General features: G+C 47.1%; 1 long non-coding RNA gene across 1 annotated transcript in view; it reads right to left on the reverse strand.

Annotated features, from left to right (window-relative positions):
- LOC309621667 overlaps positions 1-18,025 on the reverse strand; it is a 311,127-nt gene that overhangs the window by 212,733 nt on the left and 80,369 nt on the right. The gene's annotated exons all lie outside the window — the stretch shown is intronic.

Consider the following 18,025-nt stretch of genomic DNA (forward strand, 5'->3'; position numbering starts at 1 on the left):
AGCTTAATAGTCACAAGGACTGCTGGGCTGTAAATGACGCCTGCCCTCAAAAAATGCCCTGGGGTAGGGAATAGGCAAGGAAATTCAACACATGACAAATTATTCAAGACGTCAATATGAAGAGGGAAGTTGTAGTCACTCTTTAAAAAAAAAGGGAAAAGAAAAAAAAGGACATGCCTAAAGCTCAGTATAAGGAATTATTAGCCACATGCAAATTCAACGTCAAAAAGGTTTCAGCTCACACCAGTCAAATGACCATCAGCAAACACTGCAGGATTCCACTCCCTGTGCTTTGTGGCTGCTTCCCAATAGCTATCTAGTTTACATTTGGTAGTGTATATATGTCCATGCCACTCTCTGACTTCATCCCAGATTACCCTTCCCCCTCCCTGTGTCCTCAAGTCCATTCTCTATGGCTGAGTCTTTATTCCTGTCCTGCCCCTAGGTTCTTCATAACCATTTTTTTCTTTTTTTTTAGATTCCATATATATGTGTTAGCATACGGTATTTGTTTTTCTCTTTCTGACTTACTTCACTCTGTATGACAGTCTCTAGGTCAATCCACCTCACTACAAATAACTCAATTTCTTTTCTTTTTATGGCTGAGTAATAGTCCATTGTATATATGTGCCACAGCTTTATCCATTCATCTGTCGATCCTGCCAACACTTTTACTTTACTCAACTGAGACCAATGTCAGACTTGTAAGGTAATAAATTTACGATGTTTTGAGTCACTCAATTTGCGGTAATTCGTATGAAAGCAATAAAAAACAAATACAGAGGTCCTACAAGAGCCAGGCTATATATTTATATTTAAGTATTTCTAAAATGAATTTAACCCTGTGATTCACAGCAGCAGCAGCTTCCAAGGGATCCCACCACACACCTGAGGCGAAAGCAGCCTAATAAAGAAGCAGTGACAGCAGCAGGTCACTGCCCCACACTTGGGGTAGAGGGGGATTTGATCTACTGTAGCAGCAGCATAGCCTGAATGGGAATGCATCCTCCTGTGGCACTAGTCCCATCAGCATTAGTCTAATCTGCTAGCATCTGCTGTGCCAACAGGCCCAACGTATACAAACCCTCCAACTCAGTAGCATTAAGTGAGCCAGGCTCAGTGTTTCCTGAAACTCATATCCAATGGCACTGGAAAGCCCAGATATCACCTACTGTTATGAAAACATAAAAAACAATAACAGAAGACTGGCAACTTCAGAAAGAAAAGGCGAACAATGGAATGGGTGAAAACAAGTGGGATAAATATAAGAGACTATCATTAGTCTCATGAGTTTCTTAAATTCCCTATGATGGTCAAACAAAAATTATGACACCGTCTGATGTGGTTCTCAATGTATATAAAGGAAATACTACAGAAAATCATACTTTAAAACTGGGGACTATTAAGAGACCTAAATGGAAGTAAAATTTTGAAACTTCACTTGAAGTAATAAAAGACAGATTCCAGTAGGCTATGATAAGTTACATATGTATAGTGTAAGGCCAAAAGCAACCACTAAGAAAACTATACAAACAGTATACACAAATGATTATAAATAAATTAGATTAAAATGGACTTACCAAAAAATGTTTAAGTAACCCACAAGAAGGCAAAATAAGAGAAACACAGGATTGAGAAACTAAGGTAAAAGACAAAACAAAAAATAAAATGGTAGACCTAATCTTTAACATAGCAATAATTACATTAACTGTAAATGATCTAAATAACCAAGTCAAAGACAGAGATTGGAAGAGTAGATGAAAAAATCACAAGCATGATCCAACTCTATACTGTCTATAAGAAGCTTACTTTAAACATCATGATATAGGTAGTTCAAAGTAAAAGGATGAAAAAGGTATATCATGTGAACATTCATCAGAAAAAGCAGGAATGGCTATATTAATATCAGATAAAGTAGATTTCAGAGCAAAGGAAATTATTAGGGGCAAAGAGGGTCATTACATAAAGATAACAGGAATAATCCACCTAGATGACCTAGTGATACTAAATGTGTGTGCACCAAACAACAGAACTTCAAAACACATGAAGCAAACACTGAAAAAGGTAAAAGGAGAGAATTTCAAATCCACAATTATTATTTGAGACTTCAACACAGCAATTTATAGAACTCCCAGAGACAAAAATCAGCAAGGGTATGGAAGAACTGAAAACATCATCAATCAACAGGATATAACTGACATTTAAAGAACACACTCAATAAAAGCAGAATACATATTCAAGTGTCCATGGAACATTCACTCATATACCATACACTGGGTGATAAAAAAAAACATTAGCAGATTTAAAAGAATTAAAATCATAGAGAGTATGTTCTCTAGCCATAATGGAACCGGACTAGAAATCAATAACAGAAAGACAACAGGAAAATCTTCAATCACATGAAAACTAAACATCACAATTCCAAATAACTCATGGGTAAAAAGTCAAGGAAAAATTTTTAAATGCATAGAATAAAAGAAAATGGAGATATAACAGATCAACGTTTGTGGAATGAAGTGAAAGCAATGCTGAAAGGGAAGTTTATAGCACTAAATTGGGAAAGAAAATATTTCAAAGAAATAGTCTAATTTTCTATATTAAAATAGTAAAAACGGAAGAGGAAAAAACACTAAACAAGCAGAAAGAAGGAAATAATAAAGATGAAACAAAAATCCATGAAACTGAAAACAGGAAAATGGGGGGGGGGAGGAAATCAATGAAACAAAAGGCTGGTTCTTCAAAATAAACAATCTCATCAAGAAAGATGTAGCAAGACTGATCAAGATAAAAAGAGAGATGGCACAAATCACAGATATCAGAAATGCAACCAGGGATACCATGACATATCCTGCAGGTTAATAAGGGACAAGTTATTATGAACAAGTCTACACTATAAATTCAAAAATGTGGATGAAATGGACCAATGCGTCTACACCCAAAACTACCAAAACTCAGCCAAGATGAAAGAGACAATCTCAATTTTCCTGTAACTATGAGAAACACTGATTTTTCATTTAAAAACTCCCAAAAGAAATATTCAGGCTTAGATGTTTCACTTTTACCCAAGACTTAAAGAATTAACACCAATTTTACATGACTTGATAAGAAACAGAAGTAGAGGGAACAGTTCCTAATTAATTTTATGAAGCCAGTATTACCTTGATACCAAAACCAGACTGGGATAGTATAGAAAGAAGAAAACTACAGGCCAGTATTTTTTATGAAATTGGCTGTAAAAATCCTCAGCCAAATATGAGCAAATTAACTCCAGAAATATATAAAAAGAATAATATACCATGACCAAGTGGTATTTATTCCAGTTATGCAAAGTTGGTTAAATATTTGAAAATCAAACAATGTAATCTACCATATCCAATAGATTAAGGGGGAAAAGTCATGTGATCCTAATCATTAATGCAGAGAAAGCATTTGACAAAATCCAATCCCATTCATGATTTTAAAAAAAGAAGAAAAGAAACTCCAAGCAAACTAGGAGTAGAAAAGGAACATACTGAAACTCATAAAGATGATCTACAAACAACCTATACCAACATTATATTTAACTGTGAAAGACTGAACGCTTTCTCTGTAAGATCAGAAACAAGGCACCGATATCTGCTCTCACCACTTTTATTAAATATATTACTGGAGGTTCTAGTAAGAAAATAAAGCAAAAATAAATAAACAGATACATTTAAAAGTTAAATTTTTAAAAAGTTTATTTAAAAGATGAAAGAACTATTCCTACTATGTTGAATAGGAAGGAATATATCCTCCTGAATGTTGAATAGTAATATATCCTATTATATTGAATAAGGAAAACTAAAACTGTCTGTATCTGAAGATGAGATGATAATCTAAATGGAGAAAATACCAAGGAATCCACAAAAAGCTTGAGAAATAATATTAGTTTGTAAATGTTTTAGAGTACAAGATCCACACAATTTTATCAAATTATATATTAATAACAAATGTGTAGAAGCTTAAATAAAAATATGTGATGCCATTTACAACTGACCTAAATAAATACTTAAATAGAAGCCCAATAAGACATTTATAGGACCTCTATACTGAAAATTACAAAATGCTGATGAAGAAAATTTTAAAAGTCCCAAACAAATAGGGAGACATACCTTGTTCATGGATTAGAAAACACAACATAATAAAGCTGTCAATTCTCCCCAAGTTAAGAGGCTTAACACAATTACTCTTAAAATGCCCTCAAGGTTTTTGTGGATGTAGACAAGCTTATTCTAAGATTTATATGGTAGGAAGAGGCTGAAGAATAGCTAAAACAATTTGTAAAGGAAGATTAAAATGGGAGGAATTAATCTACCCAATTTCAAGATTTCGCAGTAATGATGGAGGGTAGATACATAGATCAATGGAATGGAACAGAGAACCCAGCAATAGACTGACACAAATACATTTAACTTGGTTTTGACAGCAGTGCAAAAGCTATCAAGGAAGAATAGACTTTTCAAAAAATGGTACTGAAACAGTTGGACATCCCTCGACAAAAACAAACAAACAAACAATGAACCTTAACCTAAACCTTACACATCTTACACAAAAATTAAATCAAAGTGGATCATAATCTTAAATGTAAAAGCAGGACATTTTTAGAAAAAAAAAATAGGAGAAAATCTTTGGCATCTAGAACTAGGTGAATAATTCTTAGACTTGACACCGAAAGTATGATCAATAAAAGCAAAAACTGATCAATTGGATCTCATCAAAATGAGTTAAAAATGCTTCATAGAAGATCCTTTTAAGTGGATGAAAACTCAAATTACACAGTGGGAAAACATATTTGAAAATCCCATAGGAGACAAATGACTTGTATCTATAATATACAAAGAACTCTCCAAACAACTTAAAAAAATCCAACTAGAGAATAGGCAGAAGACAGGAACAGACATTTCATGGAAGAGAATATACACATGGCAAAGAAGCACATGAAAAGATGTTCAACATCGTTAGCCATCAGGGAAATGCAAATTAAGACCATAATGAGATATCAGAGAATAACTAAAATTAAAGTATAGTGACAACATCAAATGCTAGCGAGTACGTAGAAAAATTATATCACATCACTGGTGGGAAAATAAAATGGTTTAGCCACTCTGAGAAACAGCTTGACAGTCTCTTTTAATCCTAAAAGTAGATTCACCCTACAATGCAGTAATTGTACTCTTGAGCATTTATCCAAAAGAAACAAAAACTTAATGAAGTTCCCACAGAAACTTACACATAAATGTTCATAGCAGTTTTATTTCTAATAGCCACAAACTGGCAACTCCCCAAATGTCTTTCAATGGGTGAATGTTGAAACAGATTGTGATAAAATCTTATGATAGAATACTACCGAGCAACAACAAGGAACAAATTATTAATATATGCAAAAATTGAAATGAACTTCAAGGGAATGATGCCGAGGGAAAAGTTTTTAAAAGCCAATCTCCGAAGATTAAGTAATTCATGATTATGTTTACATATTATTCTTAAAATAACAAAACTGTGGAGATGGAGAACAGATTAGAAGTTGCCAAGGGTTAGAGATGGGGGTAGAAGGTACAGCGGGGGAACTCTGTGAGGTTTTTGTGGTCCCAGTACAAATAATACAGCAATCTTGGTTTTAATCCCTAAAGATTTTTAAAAGCAATTCCTAGTAAGAGGTGTCCAGATATTTAGCAATGGCAGCAGATTAGAGGTATAGCTCCCCAACATGACAACTTCAAAAGAGATCTATACTATCAATACTAATTTAATGCATATGTTAATTTTTAAAAGGCCAGTCACAATACTTAAATGGTACATATCTTAACGATATTACTCTGGGTATCCAGCTATACCAGATGGACTAGCAGGATTTTCTGTCCATTCAATCTTATTTAAGATAGTAAATCTTATAATAAGACAGTTAAAAAAAGAAAAAGAAAAACAACAAACCTCAACTACAGTTGGATATTCTCACAGCAAGATGAGGTGAAAATACGTAGCAGCGGTTCAAAAGCTTAAGCAGTGGCACCTAAATTTGGCTGCACATTAGAATCCTCTGAAGCACTTTTTAAAAACCCTCACACCGACGGTTGGTCATGCTAGACCAATACAATCCTTTTAACTCTCCTCAGACGATGCCAATGTCTAGCCAGAACGGAGAACCAGCGGACTAAGCAGAAGGGGATGTTTCTACAAAGATCTCTTAACAATAAGTCCTCTCACCCAATCAAGATTTACCTCCCCGCAAAGGGGTAAAGAAGGCTAGATGTTGTCCATACTTGCTTAGCTTTAATTAGCACTTGTGACTTGCCCAAAACCTAGATCATGTTTCCCCTAAATTTCATGTTATTCCCTAAGTTTATCAAACCCAAGGCTAAGGGGTTTGCCAGGATGAGATTTTAAGTGCTCACACAGGGGAAGTCCCTGGCAAACCAGGACAGCGGTCACTCTACACTGCAATGTAAAGCATCCTAAATAACCCTGCCACTGCTCCCAGATACTAGTCTGTGCCAACCAGTGGAGAAAAGGCATTCTCCATTACTACCATGGCAAATGCTACTGTACTTACCTTGGCTAGTCCCTATCTTTTCCAGGCGCCACTCCCCTTCACCTGCTGGTGGACGCTTCGGCCAGCTGACAATGCAGATATTTTCAAACTTTAAGGTGAATAAAAATCATCTGGAGGGCCTGTTGTAACAGAGATCACTGAGCCCCACCAGAGTTGCTGATTCCATAGGGCTGGGACCGGGCCCTAAAACTTGAATATCTAACACATTATCAGGGGATGCTGGGAAAGCTGGTCAGGTAATGGTAAAGCTGGCCAGGAAAAAGAAACCCGACGTGTCAGATCATAAAGTATGGAAGGGCAAGCCCGCCGGCAGTCCAGGCCGGGGGGAGGGGGCGGACCTGGGTCCCCAGCCCTACAGGGCCAACGGCAGACCGGCTCGGGCGCCCCTCGGAAGCGCGGGGTCCCCGCTGCCGAGTCTGTGCCCCCGGCCGGCCCCGGCTCCCCTCTGCCCACCCTGCGCGCGGGGGCTGCAAACAGCCGCGGAGAACCAGGCAGGGCGGGAAGGGGGGCTCCAAAGAGGGTCTGGCGACTTGAGTCGCTCCGTTACTCGGTGGGCTCAGCGCGCGCCGTGGGGGAAGAGAGGTGGAGGTCCGGGAAGAGGGGACGGGCGGCACTCACGTAGACCAGCAGCAGCCATGGGTAGACGGCGGGCTCGGCCACCACGGGCGACTCCAGCCTCAGCTTCTCCCCCACGTTTTCGCGCGCGGCCCCCGCACCAGGCTAGTCTGGCGGTTGGGGGAGGGGCGGGGCGCCGCCGGCGGGGGCGGGACAGGCGGGCGGGCGGGAGGCTGAGGGGAGGGAGCCTGGCCTGGGCCTCAGCCGGCGCCGCCGCCGCCGCCGCCGCCGCCGGCCTGCTCCCGTCCGGCCCCCGGCTCCCTCTTTGTGGTCACAGGCCCGGGGCCTCCAGCGCTGCTGCCAACTGGGGCCGGCGTGAGGCAAGCACAATGAGCCGGGGCCCGGCTGAACCACTCACTCGCAGCGAGCGCCTCCCGCCCCGTGGACCCGCCCCCACGCACGCACGTACGCACGTACGCACGCACGCACGTACGCACGCAAGCACGCACGCACGTCTTCAGCTGCCCCCCCCCCGGCCACACCCACCGGCCCGAAGTGGAGACCCGGGGAGACCCCTCGGGGCCTGGGGTGGCGGGTTCGACTCCCGCCCTTGACGTACCGTGACACCTCCCCCCCAATATGTTTCTAGGTATTATATGTATATATGAATATACTATTATATACACACTTGCGTATGAATTTATATGTGTATGTACATGCGCATATTTACATATAGGTGTGTGTGTGTACACATTGTATATATGTATGTGTATATATCTTATATATATGATATATGTATGTATATATACGATGAATTTCTATATACAGTACATATATATTTTTATGCTATATGCTTTTATATGTAGGTGTATATGTGTGTCTATATGTATGTACGTGTATGTATTGCATATATTATATGTGTATGTATGTATACTGTCTATATGCACACCTAAATATCTTTGTATGTGTGTATATACGTATGCTATATATGTACCTAGGTGTGTATATTGCATATGTTATACGTATGTGTACATACTGTATACATACCAACTATGCATTTTATATGTGTGTATGTATAGTGTATATGTATGTGTGTATTGTCTATATTGTGTGTATATGTGTGTATACATACTGTATATATACAAACTGCATTTTATATGTGTGTATATATGTATGTGTGTATTGTATATACTATATGTGTATATGTGTGTACGCATACTGCATATGTACACAGCTGTATATTTTTGTATGCTTGTACATATGTACGTGTGTGTGTATATACACACACACCCCATATGGATTCTGTTTGTCTGGAGAACCCTCAGTGATACGGACACTTATGACAATTGAGTACCTGCTCTTTGCCAGCCAGGGAGCCAAAGGCTTGTCTTTCGGTGTCTCCCTTAAGTATCACGAGTCCCAGGAGGGAAGGTGATGCTGCTCCTACCAGTTGAGGTGCCTCAGGGTCAGTTAGGTGGACAGGGCGGGGGGCTGGAGCCTGGTGGAGCCCAGGTGGAGTTCTAGCAGCAGTACAGCCTAGCAGTCCCACTTCCCCGGGTGCTTCTCACAAAGACGCCGAGGGAGAGTCGGGATCTGAAGGAGGGAATGAGGAAGCTTCCGTGGGTCCGCAAGCCCAGACCAAGGCTGACTCGTCAAGAGTGTTAGAGGTCAGGACTGTGGTTACCCTGGGGGTGGGCTTACACAGAGCCATTCATATCCTGAAAAAGTATCCATTCTGCTCTTGTTTGTATGGTTACCCCCCTCCCCCAAATCTTTTAAAAACAGATTCTCTTGGTTGCTGGGAACACACACGGGGAAGTTGTGTGTGAGGGGGTATGATCCAGGGGACAGGGAGGATAAGCCCCCCACTCGTAGGGCAAGGAGTGGCTCAGCTTTGTGAGCTGAGGATGGCCCACGAGGTTCCAGAGAGAAGGGTCCCTGCTCCGTTCCTGCTCTGTGCACCCCATTCCCAGCCTGAGAAGCCCAGAGCCACCCACCCCCCCGCAACACACGCACACCAGGGAGGAGAGCCAGTCACCCTGGCTCCCAGCCTCCGGCTCCAAGGCTCCCGGCACTAGGAGCTATTTTCAGCTTTCATGCCCTAGGACACGGCCAGAGCTATTGTCTCCGGAAACTCTCTGTCTGTCTCTCGCCCGGCCTCCCTCCCTTCCTCCCTCCCTCCTCCGCTTCTTCCCCTCCAGCTCCATCTGTCCTCCCCTCCACCCTGCATTTCTACCCAGGATGGCTCACAGACAGCTGCTCCCCGTGCCCACCTGCCACCATTCCATGGATGTCAAAGCAAGCCCTGGGGACTTCCCTGGAGGTCCAGTGATTAAGACTCCGAGCTTCCACTGCAGGGGACGCGGGTTCGATCCCTGGTCAGGGACATAAGATCCCACATGCCACACAGCACGGCCAAAACAAAATGAATAAATAAAGTTATAGTGATGAAACAGCCCTAGTGGTGCAAGGATGGGACGTATAGCTCTATGGTATAGAAAAAAGGTCCAGAAACAGATATATGAGAACTTGATATGATAGAAAGTGGGGAAATTAAGGAGTTTTCAATAAATGGCATTAGGACAATTGCATATCCATGTGGGGAAAAGTAAATTAGAAAAAAAAAAAAAGCAAGCCCTGGTCAGGTGTGACCTTGGGCCCAGGGCCATTGGCACAGGTTGTCATGTGGGATGTTCTTCCTTAGACTCCTCCCTCCCTCCTGTGTCACTGTCACTTCCTCCAGAACCTTCCTGGACTCCCCTCCACAAGCCCGGGGTGTGCCCTCACCCGCCCTGGATCACCAGAATTCCAATCCCGGCCCACCCTTCCCCGCCAGGTAGAGAACTGTGCATGGTCAATAAGACCGTAGAGGTCATTGGCCATTGCTATTGCAGCTGGAATTGTTACTGTGTTTAGATAGGGTGACCAACACCCGCCCCCAGTTTGCCCAGGACCGCTCAGGTTTGAGCGCTGGAACTCTGGGGAAACTCTCAGTCCCGGGGAACCCCAGAAGGCTGGTCAGCCTATTTAGGACAGATCTTTCACTTGATCTCCCAACCCCCGAGAGCCAGAAAGGGAATCTCCCCCCTCCTTCCATTGTAACCTTCATTCATTCATCCACTCATCCCTTTATTCAACTCCTTTATTCAGCAAGTATTTATGAAGCATCTACTACACAGCAGACACTCTTCTAGGTGCTGGGGACATAACAGCATCCCTGTCCTCAAAGAGCTCACGTTCTAGCGAGGGCAGCAAACAGTAAACTGAGAAGGTGTGATTTATTACATGGGGATGATGTCTCGGAGACCACTGCAGGGCAGGGGAGGTGGGAGAGGAAAGGGGCAGTTCTAAATGCAGGCGCTGACGGGATTGGGGCAGACCTTGCCCTGGGCCAGGCTGGTTGCTTCAACACAGCTGTCCTCGCCCAGAGCCATCCTGCCCCCGCCTCACCCAGTTCTTCTGTGATGTGTGGGGAAAATCTGTGGTTGTCACAACTGGGAGGGAGGGCCCCTGGAATCAAATGGGTGAGGCCAGGGATGCTGCTAAACCCCACACAGTGCCCAGGAGGGGCCCTCAGCAGAGGATGACCCGCCCCGAATAACCCCAGTGCCACGGGGGAGACCCTGCACTAGTATTATTCAGACCCGCTGGTGCCCCGATTCCTGCACAGGCAGGGACTCTAACCGGCTCACCTCTGTATCCCGAGGTGACCTAGAGTGGGGCAGCCACGAGGGCTGAGATGAGTATCGGGGGTGAAATGACAAACCTCTGCACCCACTCTCCCCTCCGCACCCCAGGGGCGATGGTCTCTATCTCCTCCCCGTGCAGGTAGCTTTTCCCTGAGCCATTTCTTCTTGTCAAGGTCCCTGTCGCAGGTTGGGTTCCCCGAAGATGACGTTGAGAGCAAGGATTGGAGTGCAGGTGGTTGATGTGAGGCGTGCAGGAACAGATACAGCTGCCATAGGGTCCCACAATTCCACTCCCGGGCATAGATCCGGAGAAAACTCTAATTCAAAACTATACATACACCCCTGGCATTTCCCTGGTGGTCCAGTGGTTAAGAATCCATGCTTCCAGTGCAGGGGGCGTGGGTTCCATCTCTGGTCAGGGAACTAAGATCTCACATGCCGTGTGACAATAAAAGAAGAAAGAAAAAAGAAAGAAAGAATGAAAGAAAGAGAGAGAAAGAAAGAAAGAAAGAAAGAGAAAGAGAGAGAGAGAAAGAAAGAAAGGAAGAAAGGAAGAAGGAAAGAAGAAAGAAAGAAAGATACATGCACCCCAACGTTCATTGCAGCACTATTTACAGTAGCCAAGACATGGAAGCTACCTAAATGTCCACTGATGGATGAATGGATAAAGAAGATGTGGTACATATATACAATGGAATATTATTCAGCCATAAAAAGAATGAAATAATGCTATTTGCAGCAACGTGGATGGACCTAGAGATTATCATACTAAGTGAAGTAAGTCAGAAGAGAAAGACAAATATCATATGATCTCACTTATATGTGAAATCTAAAATACGACACAAATGAACGCGTCTACAAAACAAAAACAGACTCACAGACATAGAGAACAGACTTGTGGTTGCCAAGGGGGAGAAACAGTGAGGGAGGGTTGGATTGGGAGTTTGGGGTTAGCAGATGCAAACTATTAAATATAGGATGGATAAACTACAACGTCCTACTGTCTAGCACAGGGAACTATATTCAGTATCCTGTGATAAGCCATAACGGAAAAGAAAAAAGTTTTATTTATAGGTTCCATCCCTAACTGAGCTGGCCCATCCCCTCCCATGTTTCTAAGTGCAGCCCGAGGCTGCAGACTTCCCACCGTGGTCTTCAGCTCCAGAGCAAGCCACCTGCGAACCACCCACATCTTCCCAGGGGCTGGCAACTCTCCTTTGCTACTGATTCCAAGACACATCCAAATAGCAAAAATGTGACCATGAAAAGAAACTCAGGCATGTTCAAATCAGGGAAATAACATTCTTAGCTCTGTTCAGTACTCGCTTAATTTTACAAGAGCTTAGAGTTACAAAAAAGTTGCAAAGATCTGTACAGAGTGTACAGAGTGCCGTGGACCCTGACCCAGTACCCCTATTTCCAACTCATTAGTACCTTAGTGTGACATGTTTATCCAACTAAGGAACCCAGATGGATACATTGTTATTAACTAAAGTCCACACTTTATTAGAATTTCCCTAGTGTTCCCCTAACATCCTTTTTCTGTCCCAGTCTCCTCTGGGCTGTGACATTTCTCAGACGTCGCTGGGTTTTGATACCTTGAAAGTTTTGAGGAGGACTGGTCAGGTGTTTTGTCCCTCAATTTGTTAGTCTGTTTGTTTTCTGATGTTTTCTTATGGTTGGTCTGGAGTTATGGGGTTTGGGGCGGAAGACCCAGACAGAGATAAAAATGCCATTCTCCTCAGGTCACATCAAGGATACACACCATCAACGGGACTTATGACAAACGATTTTACCCTTGATCACCTGGCCAGTATCGTCTTTTTTTTCTTGCTGCGTTGGGTCTTCGTTGCGTGTGGGCTTCTGTAGTTGTGGCACGGGGGCTCAGTAGTTCTGGCTCCCAGGATCTAGAGTGCAGGCTCAGTAGTTGTGGCCCACGGGCTTAGTTGATCTGCGGCACCTGGGATCTTCCCGGACCAGGGCTTGAACCTGTGTCCCCTGCATTGGCAGGCGGATTCTTTTCTTTTCTTTTTTTCTTTTGCAACCAAAACGTTAATCCCAAGGATTCTCACAAAACATATTACAAATGACAGCATGAAAAAAAAATTGCACAGTAACTCAAAGTTCAGCTCTACAATATACTCTTAATCTGGCAGGACATTGGTATCTTGATAATCTCAAATTTCCAAAAAATATTACAAAGAGCTATGTATTCATGTACAGCAATCACAGAGGGGACGTATGACCTAACTCAAAGGTAAACTAACTTCCTTGAAACTTCTTAGATTTTAAACTCCCTGGACAATCTCTTGTCCGGTGTGAAGACTAGTGGAATTTTTAAACCTCTAATCTAGGGTAAGGGTGCGGCTTTCATTTTTACCTGCTGGCTTGGGTTCACAGCACCTTTTAAAGACTGCTTGCTTAACTACAGCTGCATACCATATCCCAGCTACAGAAAGTCTTTTCAATGTTTGCCAGTGTTGTTTCCATAATAGTAAACATCACACTTTAGGTGGGCAGGAGTTAGAGTTTTATTATCAGTCTAGGCAAGACCAAAAATTCAAAGCAAGTTCAATTTTGCTTAAGGGAACATTGTAAGGTAACAATTCTTCATATTACATGCCTCCCAGGACCCATTTCAAACCATAGAGAATGACACCTTTATGTGTCACTGTCCCAAGAGACAAACAAATGTGAACAACTAAAACATTTAAAAAGTGCACCAAGCTTCGGAAGTCTCAAACAAAACTTGAATTTTCTGTACATACTCCTGCCAAATGAAGTTATTGCCTGTACACCACTCCTCTTGCAAAGTGGTCTTCTATTTCCTTTCATCTGACCTAGATCGGCTAGGAGACCTAGAGAAAGATCAGGACGGCTTGTGATTTCTCTCTTGGGACAGGGATCTCTCTCTTCTCCTATATCTAGAAAGGGACCTGCTCTGGCTGACGGAGAAGGCTCTCCATCTTGGAGATGTGCGGGAGGTGGAGGACTCCTCCTCCCATAATCATCTCGAGGGCGACGACCCCAAGAAGGAGGCGGTCACGATTTCGACTTCTCTTTTCCCCATTCGACAGGTCCACTCTTACTCGGCAGCCACATAGTGTTCTCCCATCTAGTTCTCGGACAGCATCGGCTGCATCTCGGGGATCTTCACATTCAACGAGAGCGAAGCCGGGAGGGTTTTTAGCACCCCACACACTTCAGAGTGGTCCATAATAGCCTAAAGCTCGTTCCAATTCAGCCTTGTTACCACTGTTTCCAAGATTCCCTACATAAACTTTACAGTCCAACGGACAGGAATCACGTTGCAAGACCCTCGTGGCTCCTGGGTTTCACGGGCCACAGGGTGGTCCCGGGCCTCTAGAATCTGGTAGCTGAATCTGCTCGCACAAGCTGTCCTGTGGGGATGCGTTTTCCCCTATGTGTCCAGCCCGGGGCCCTGCTCTCTTGGCCCGGCCTCCCGGGTGAGAGGGTGAACCCCAGCTCCCTGGAGCAGACACTCAGAGCCCTGGTGACCGGACTCACGGCTGACGGGGCTGGAGCGGCGGCTGGACACGTGTGGCCAGCCTGGTGGTGTTTGGCCCCGTCTGCAGTTCCAGTTCCAGCTGAGAAAGAGCCTCCCTGTGTTACTTTCTCCTGGTTGTGTAAGGATCCCCGGTGTCATTTGACAGAAATGTAGACGGTGTGTTCTTTCTCTCTTTTCTCCCTGCTTCCTCTCCTCCCTCGCTGCCTCCCTCTCTCCCTGTACCTCTTTCCCTGTTCCGCTCTCCCTCTACCTCTTTCCCACTCCCTCTCTCGCTCTCCCTCTGTCTCTTCCTCTCTCCCTCCCTCTCTCCCTCTCCCTCCCTCTCCCTCTCTCTTTCCTCTCCCTATCTCCCTCTCTCCTCTCTCCCTCTTCCCTCTTCCTCTCCCTCTTCCCTCTGCCTCTTTCCTCTGCCTCTTTCCTCTCCCTCTTCCCTCTCCTCTTTCCCTCTCCTTCTCTCCCTCCCCCTCTCTCCCTCTCCCTCTCTCCCCCCTCTCTCTCCCTCTTCCTCTCTCCCTCTCCCCTGTCTCTGCCTCTCCCTCCGTCTCTCCCTCTGGGAGGGAGTGAGGGAGATGGAGAGATGGAGGGAGCGGGAGAGTTGGAGGGAGAGGGAGAGGGAGAGGGAGAAGAGGGAGGAGAGGGAGGGAGGAGACGTCTCTCCCTCCCTCCCTCCCTCTGCCTCCCTCCCTCTCCTCTCTTTCTCTCTCCCTCCATCTCTCCGTCTCCTTCACTCCCTCTCAGAGAGGGAGAGACGGAGGGAGAGGCAAAGACAAGGGAGAGGGGGAGAGGGAGAGAGGGAGGGGGAGAGAGAGGGGGGAGAGAGGGAGAGCTCTCTTCCTCCCTCCCTCTCCCTCTCTCCTCCTTCTCTCCCTCTCTCCCTCACCCTCTCTCCCTCTCCCTCCCTCCATCACTTTCCCTCCTTCTCCCTCTCCCTCTCTCCCTCCCAGAGAGGGAGAGACAGAGGGAGAGGGAGAGGGGGGAGACAGGGACACGGAGAGGGAGGGAGGGAGGGAGGGAGACAGAGAGGGAAGCAGGCACCCTCTCGCCTTCTCCCTCTCCCTACCTCCTTCTCCGACTCCCCCTCTCCTCTCCCTCTGTCTCTCCCTCTCCCTCCCTCCCTCTAGGAGAGGGAGAGGGAGAGGAAGGGAGGGAGAGGGAGAGAGGGAGGGGAAGGGAGACGGAGAGGGAGAGACGTCTCGCCCTCCTTCCCTCTCCCTCCCTCGCCCTTTCCCTTCCTCTCTCCCTCTCCCTCCCTCTGTCTCACCCTCTCCCTCCCTCTGTCTCTCCCTCTCCCTCACTCCCTCCCAGAGAGGGACAGATGGAGGGAGAGGGAGAGACGAGGGAGAGGGGGAGAGGGAGAGAGGGAGGGGGGAGAGAGGGAGAGGGAAGAGGGAGAGTGGGAGAGAGGGAGAGAAGGAGGAGAGAGGGAAAGGGAGGAAGAGACCTCTCTCTTTCTCCCTCTCTCCGTCTCTCCCTCTCTCCCCCTCTCTCTCCCTCTCCCTCTCTCCCTCTTCCCTCTCTGCCTCTTCCCTCTGCTTCTTTCCTCTGCCTCTTTCCTCTCCCTCTTCCCTCTCCTCTTTCCCTCTCCTTCTCTCCCTCCCCTCTCCCTCTGGGAGGGAGTGAGGGAGATGGAGAGATGGAGGGAGCGGGAGAGTTAGACGGAGAGGGAGAGGGAGAGGGAGAAGAGGGAGGAAAGGGAGGGAGGAAACGTCTCTCCCTCCCTCCCTCTCCTCCCTTTCCCTCTCCCTCCGTCTCTCCGTCTCCCTCACTCCCTCTCAGAGAGGGAGAGACGGAGGGAGAGGCAAAGACAAGGGAGAGGGGGAGAGGGAGAGAGGGAGGGGGAGAGAGGGGGGAGAGAGGGAGAGCTCTCTTCCTCCCTCCCTCTCCCTCTCTCCTCCTTCTCTCCCTCTCTCCCTCACCCTCTCTCCCTCTCCCTCCCTCCATCACTTTCCCTCCTTCTCCCTCTCCCTCTCTCCCTCCCAGAGAGGGAGAGACAGAGGGAGAGGGAGAGGGGGGAGACAGGGACACGGAGAGGGAGGGAGGGAGGGAGGGAGACAGAGAGGGAAGCAGGCACCCTCTCGCCTTCTCCCTCTCCCTACCTCCTTCTCCGACTCCCCCTCTCCTCTCCCTCTGTCTCTCCCTCTCCCTCCCTCCCTCTAGGAGAGGGAGAGGGAGAGGAAGGGAGGGAGAGGGAGAGAGGGAGGGGGAGGGAGACGGAGAGGGAGAGACGTCTCGTCCTCCTTCCCTCTCCCTCCCTCGCCCTTTCTCTTCCTCTCTCCCTCTCCCTCCCTCTGTCTCACCCTCTCCCTCCCTCTGTCTCTCCCTCTCCCTCACTCCCTCCCAGAGAGGGAGAGATGGAGGGAGAGGGAGAGACGAGGGAGAGGGGGAGAGGGAGAGAGGGAGGGGGGAGGGAGGGAGAGGGAAGAGGGAGAGTGGGAGAGAGGGAGAGAAGGAGGAGAGAGGGAAAGGGAGGAAGAGACCTCTCTCTCTCTCCCTCTCTCCGTCTCTCCCTCTCTCCCCCTCTCTCTCCCTCTCCCTCTCTCCCTCTCCCTTGTCTCTGCCTCTTCGTCTCTCTGTCTCTGGGAGGGAGTGAGGGAGATGGAGAGACGGAGGGAGAGGGAGGAGAGGGAGCGAGGAAGAGGGAGAGAGGGAGGGAGAGAGGGAGGGAGAGAGGGAGGGAGGGAGGGAGGGAGAGATGTCTTTGTCTTTCCCTCCCTCCCTCTATCACTCTCTCCCTCTTCCCCCTCCCTCTCCTGCTCCCTGTCCCTCTCCCTCCCTCTATCCCTCTCTCCCTCTCCCCCCTCCCTCTCCTGCTCCCTGTCCCTCTCCCTCCACCTCCTTCCCTCTCTGGAGAGGGAAGGAGGTGGAGGGAGAGGGAGAGGGAGAGGGAGCACGAGAGGGAGAGAGGGAGAGGGAAAGAGGTATAGGAAGAGCGGAACAGGGAAACAGGGACAGGGAAAGGGGGACAGGGAGAGAGGGAGAGGGAAAGAGGGAGAGGGAGAGGGAGAGCAGAGCAGGGAAACAGGGACAGGGAAAGAGGGAGGCAGAGAGGGAGATGGAAATGGGGAAAGGGAGGGGGGACGGATAGAGGGAGAGGGAGAGAGGGACAGGGAAAGAGAGACAGGGATGGAGGGAGGGAGAGAGGGACAGGACAGGGCAAGAGGGACAGGGAGAGAGGGAGGGAGAGAGGGAGGGAGAGAGGCAGAGGGAGAGATGGAGGGAGAGTGAGAGGCAGGGAGGTAGAGGGAGGGAGGGAGGGAGGGAGACAGAGAGGGAGACAGGGAGAAGGGCTGATGGGGGCTCCCTCCCCCTCCCATCCTCTGCCCACTGCTTTCTCTTTTTTCTGCTTCAACAAACACCAGGCGCCTTTCAGATCAGCCCTGAAGTCAACGTTGATGCTTGGGACGGCCTGACCTCCCCGCTGCCTTCCAGCCCAGGACCACAGCTGGGAGATGAAGTCTGCGGGGCCCTGGGGGAGGGGCAGCGGCGGCGGAGGTGGTGGAGGCAGGCACCTCCTCTGACGCCCAATCTCTCCTCCTTTACGAGGCAGCCGCCAGCTCCCCTCCCTGACTCCCCAAGATTTGGGGCCATTTTAATATGTGTCGATAATGCCATGAGCTACTATTTAACTTTTCCACGAGGACCCATCTCCCGAAATGCAGTGGTTTTCAGGCTTGGCTGCAC

The sequence above is a fragment of the Balaenoptera borealis genome (assembly GCF_965194805.1).
Source record: "Balaenoptera borealis genome assembly, contig: HAP1_SCAFFOLD_801, whole genome shotgun sequence".
Classification (NCBI taxonomy): domain Eukaryota; kingdom Metazoa; phylum Chordata; class Mammalia; order Artiodactyla; family Balaenopteridae; genus Balaenoptera; species Balaenoptera borealis.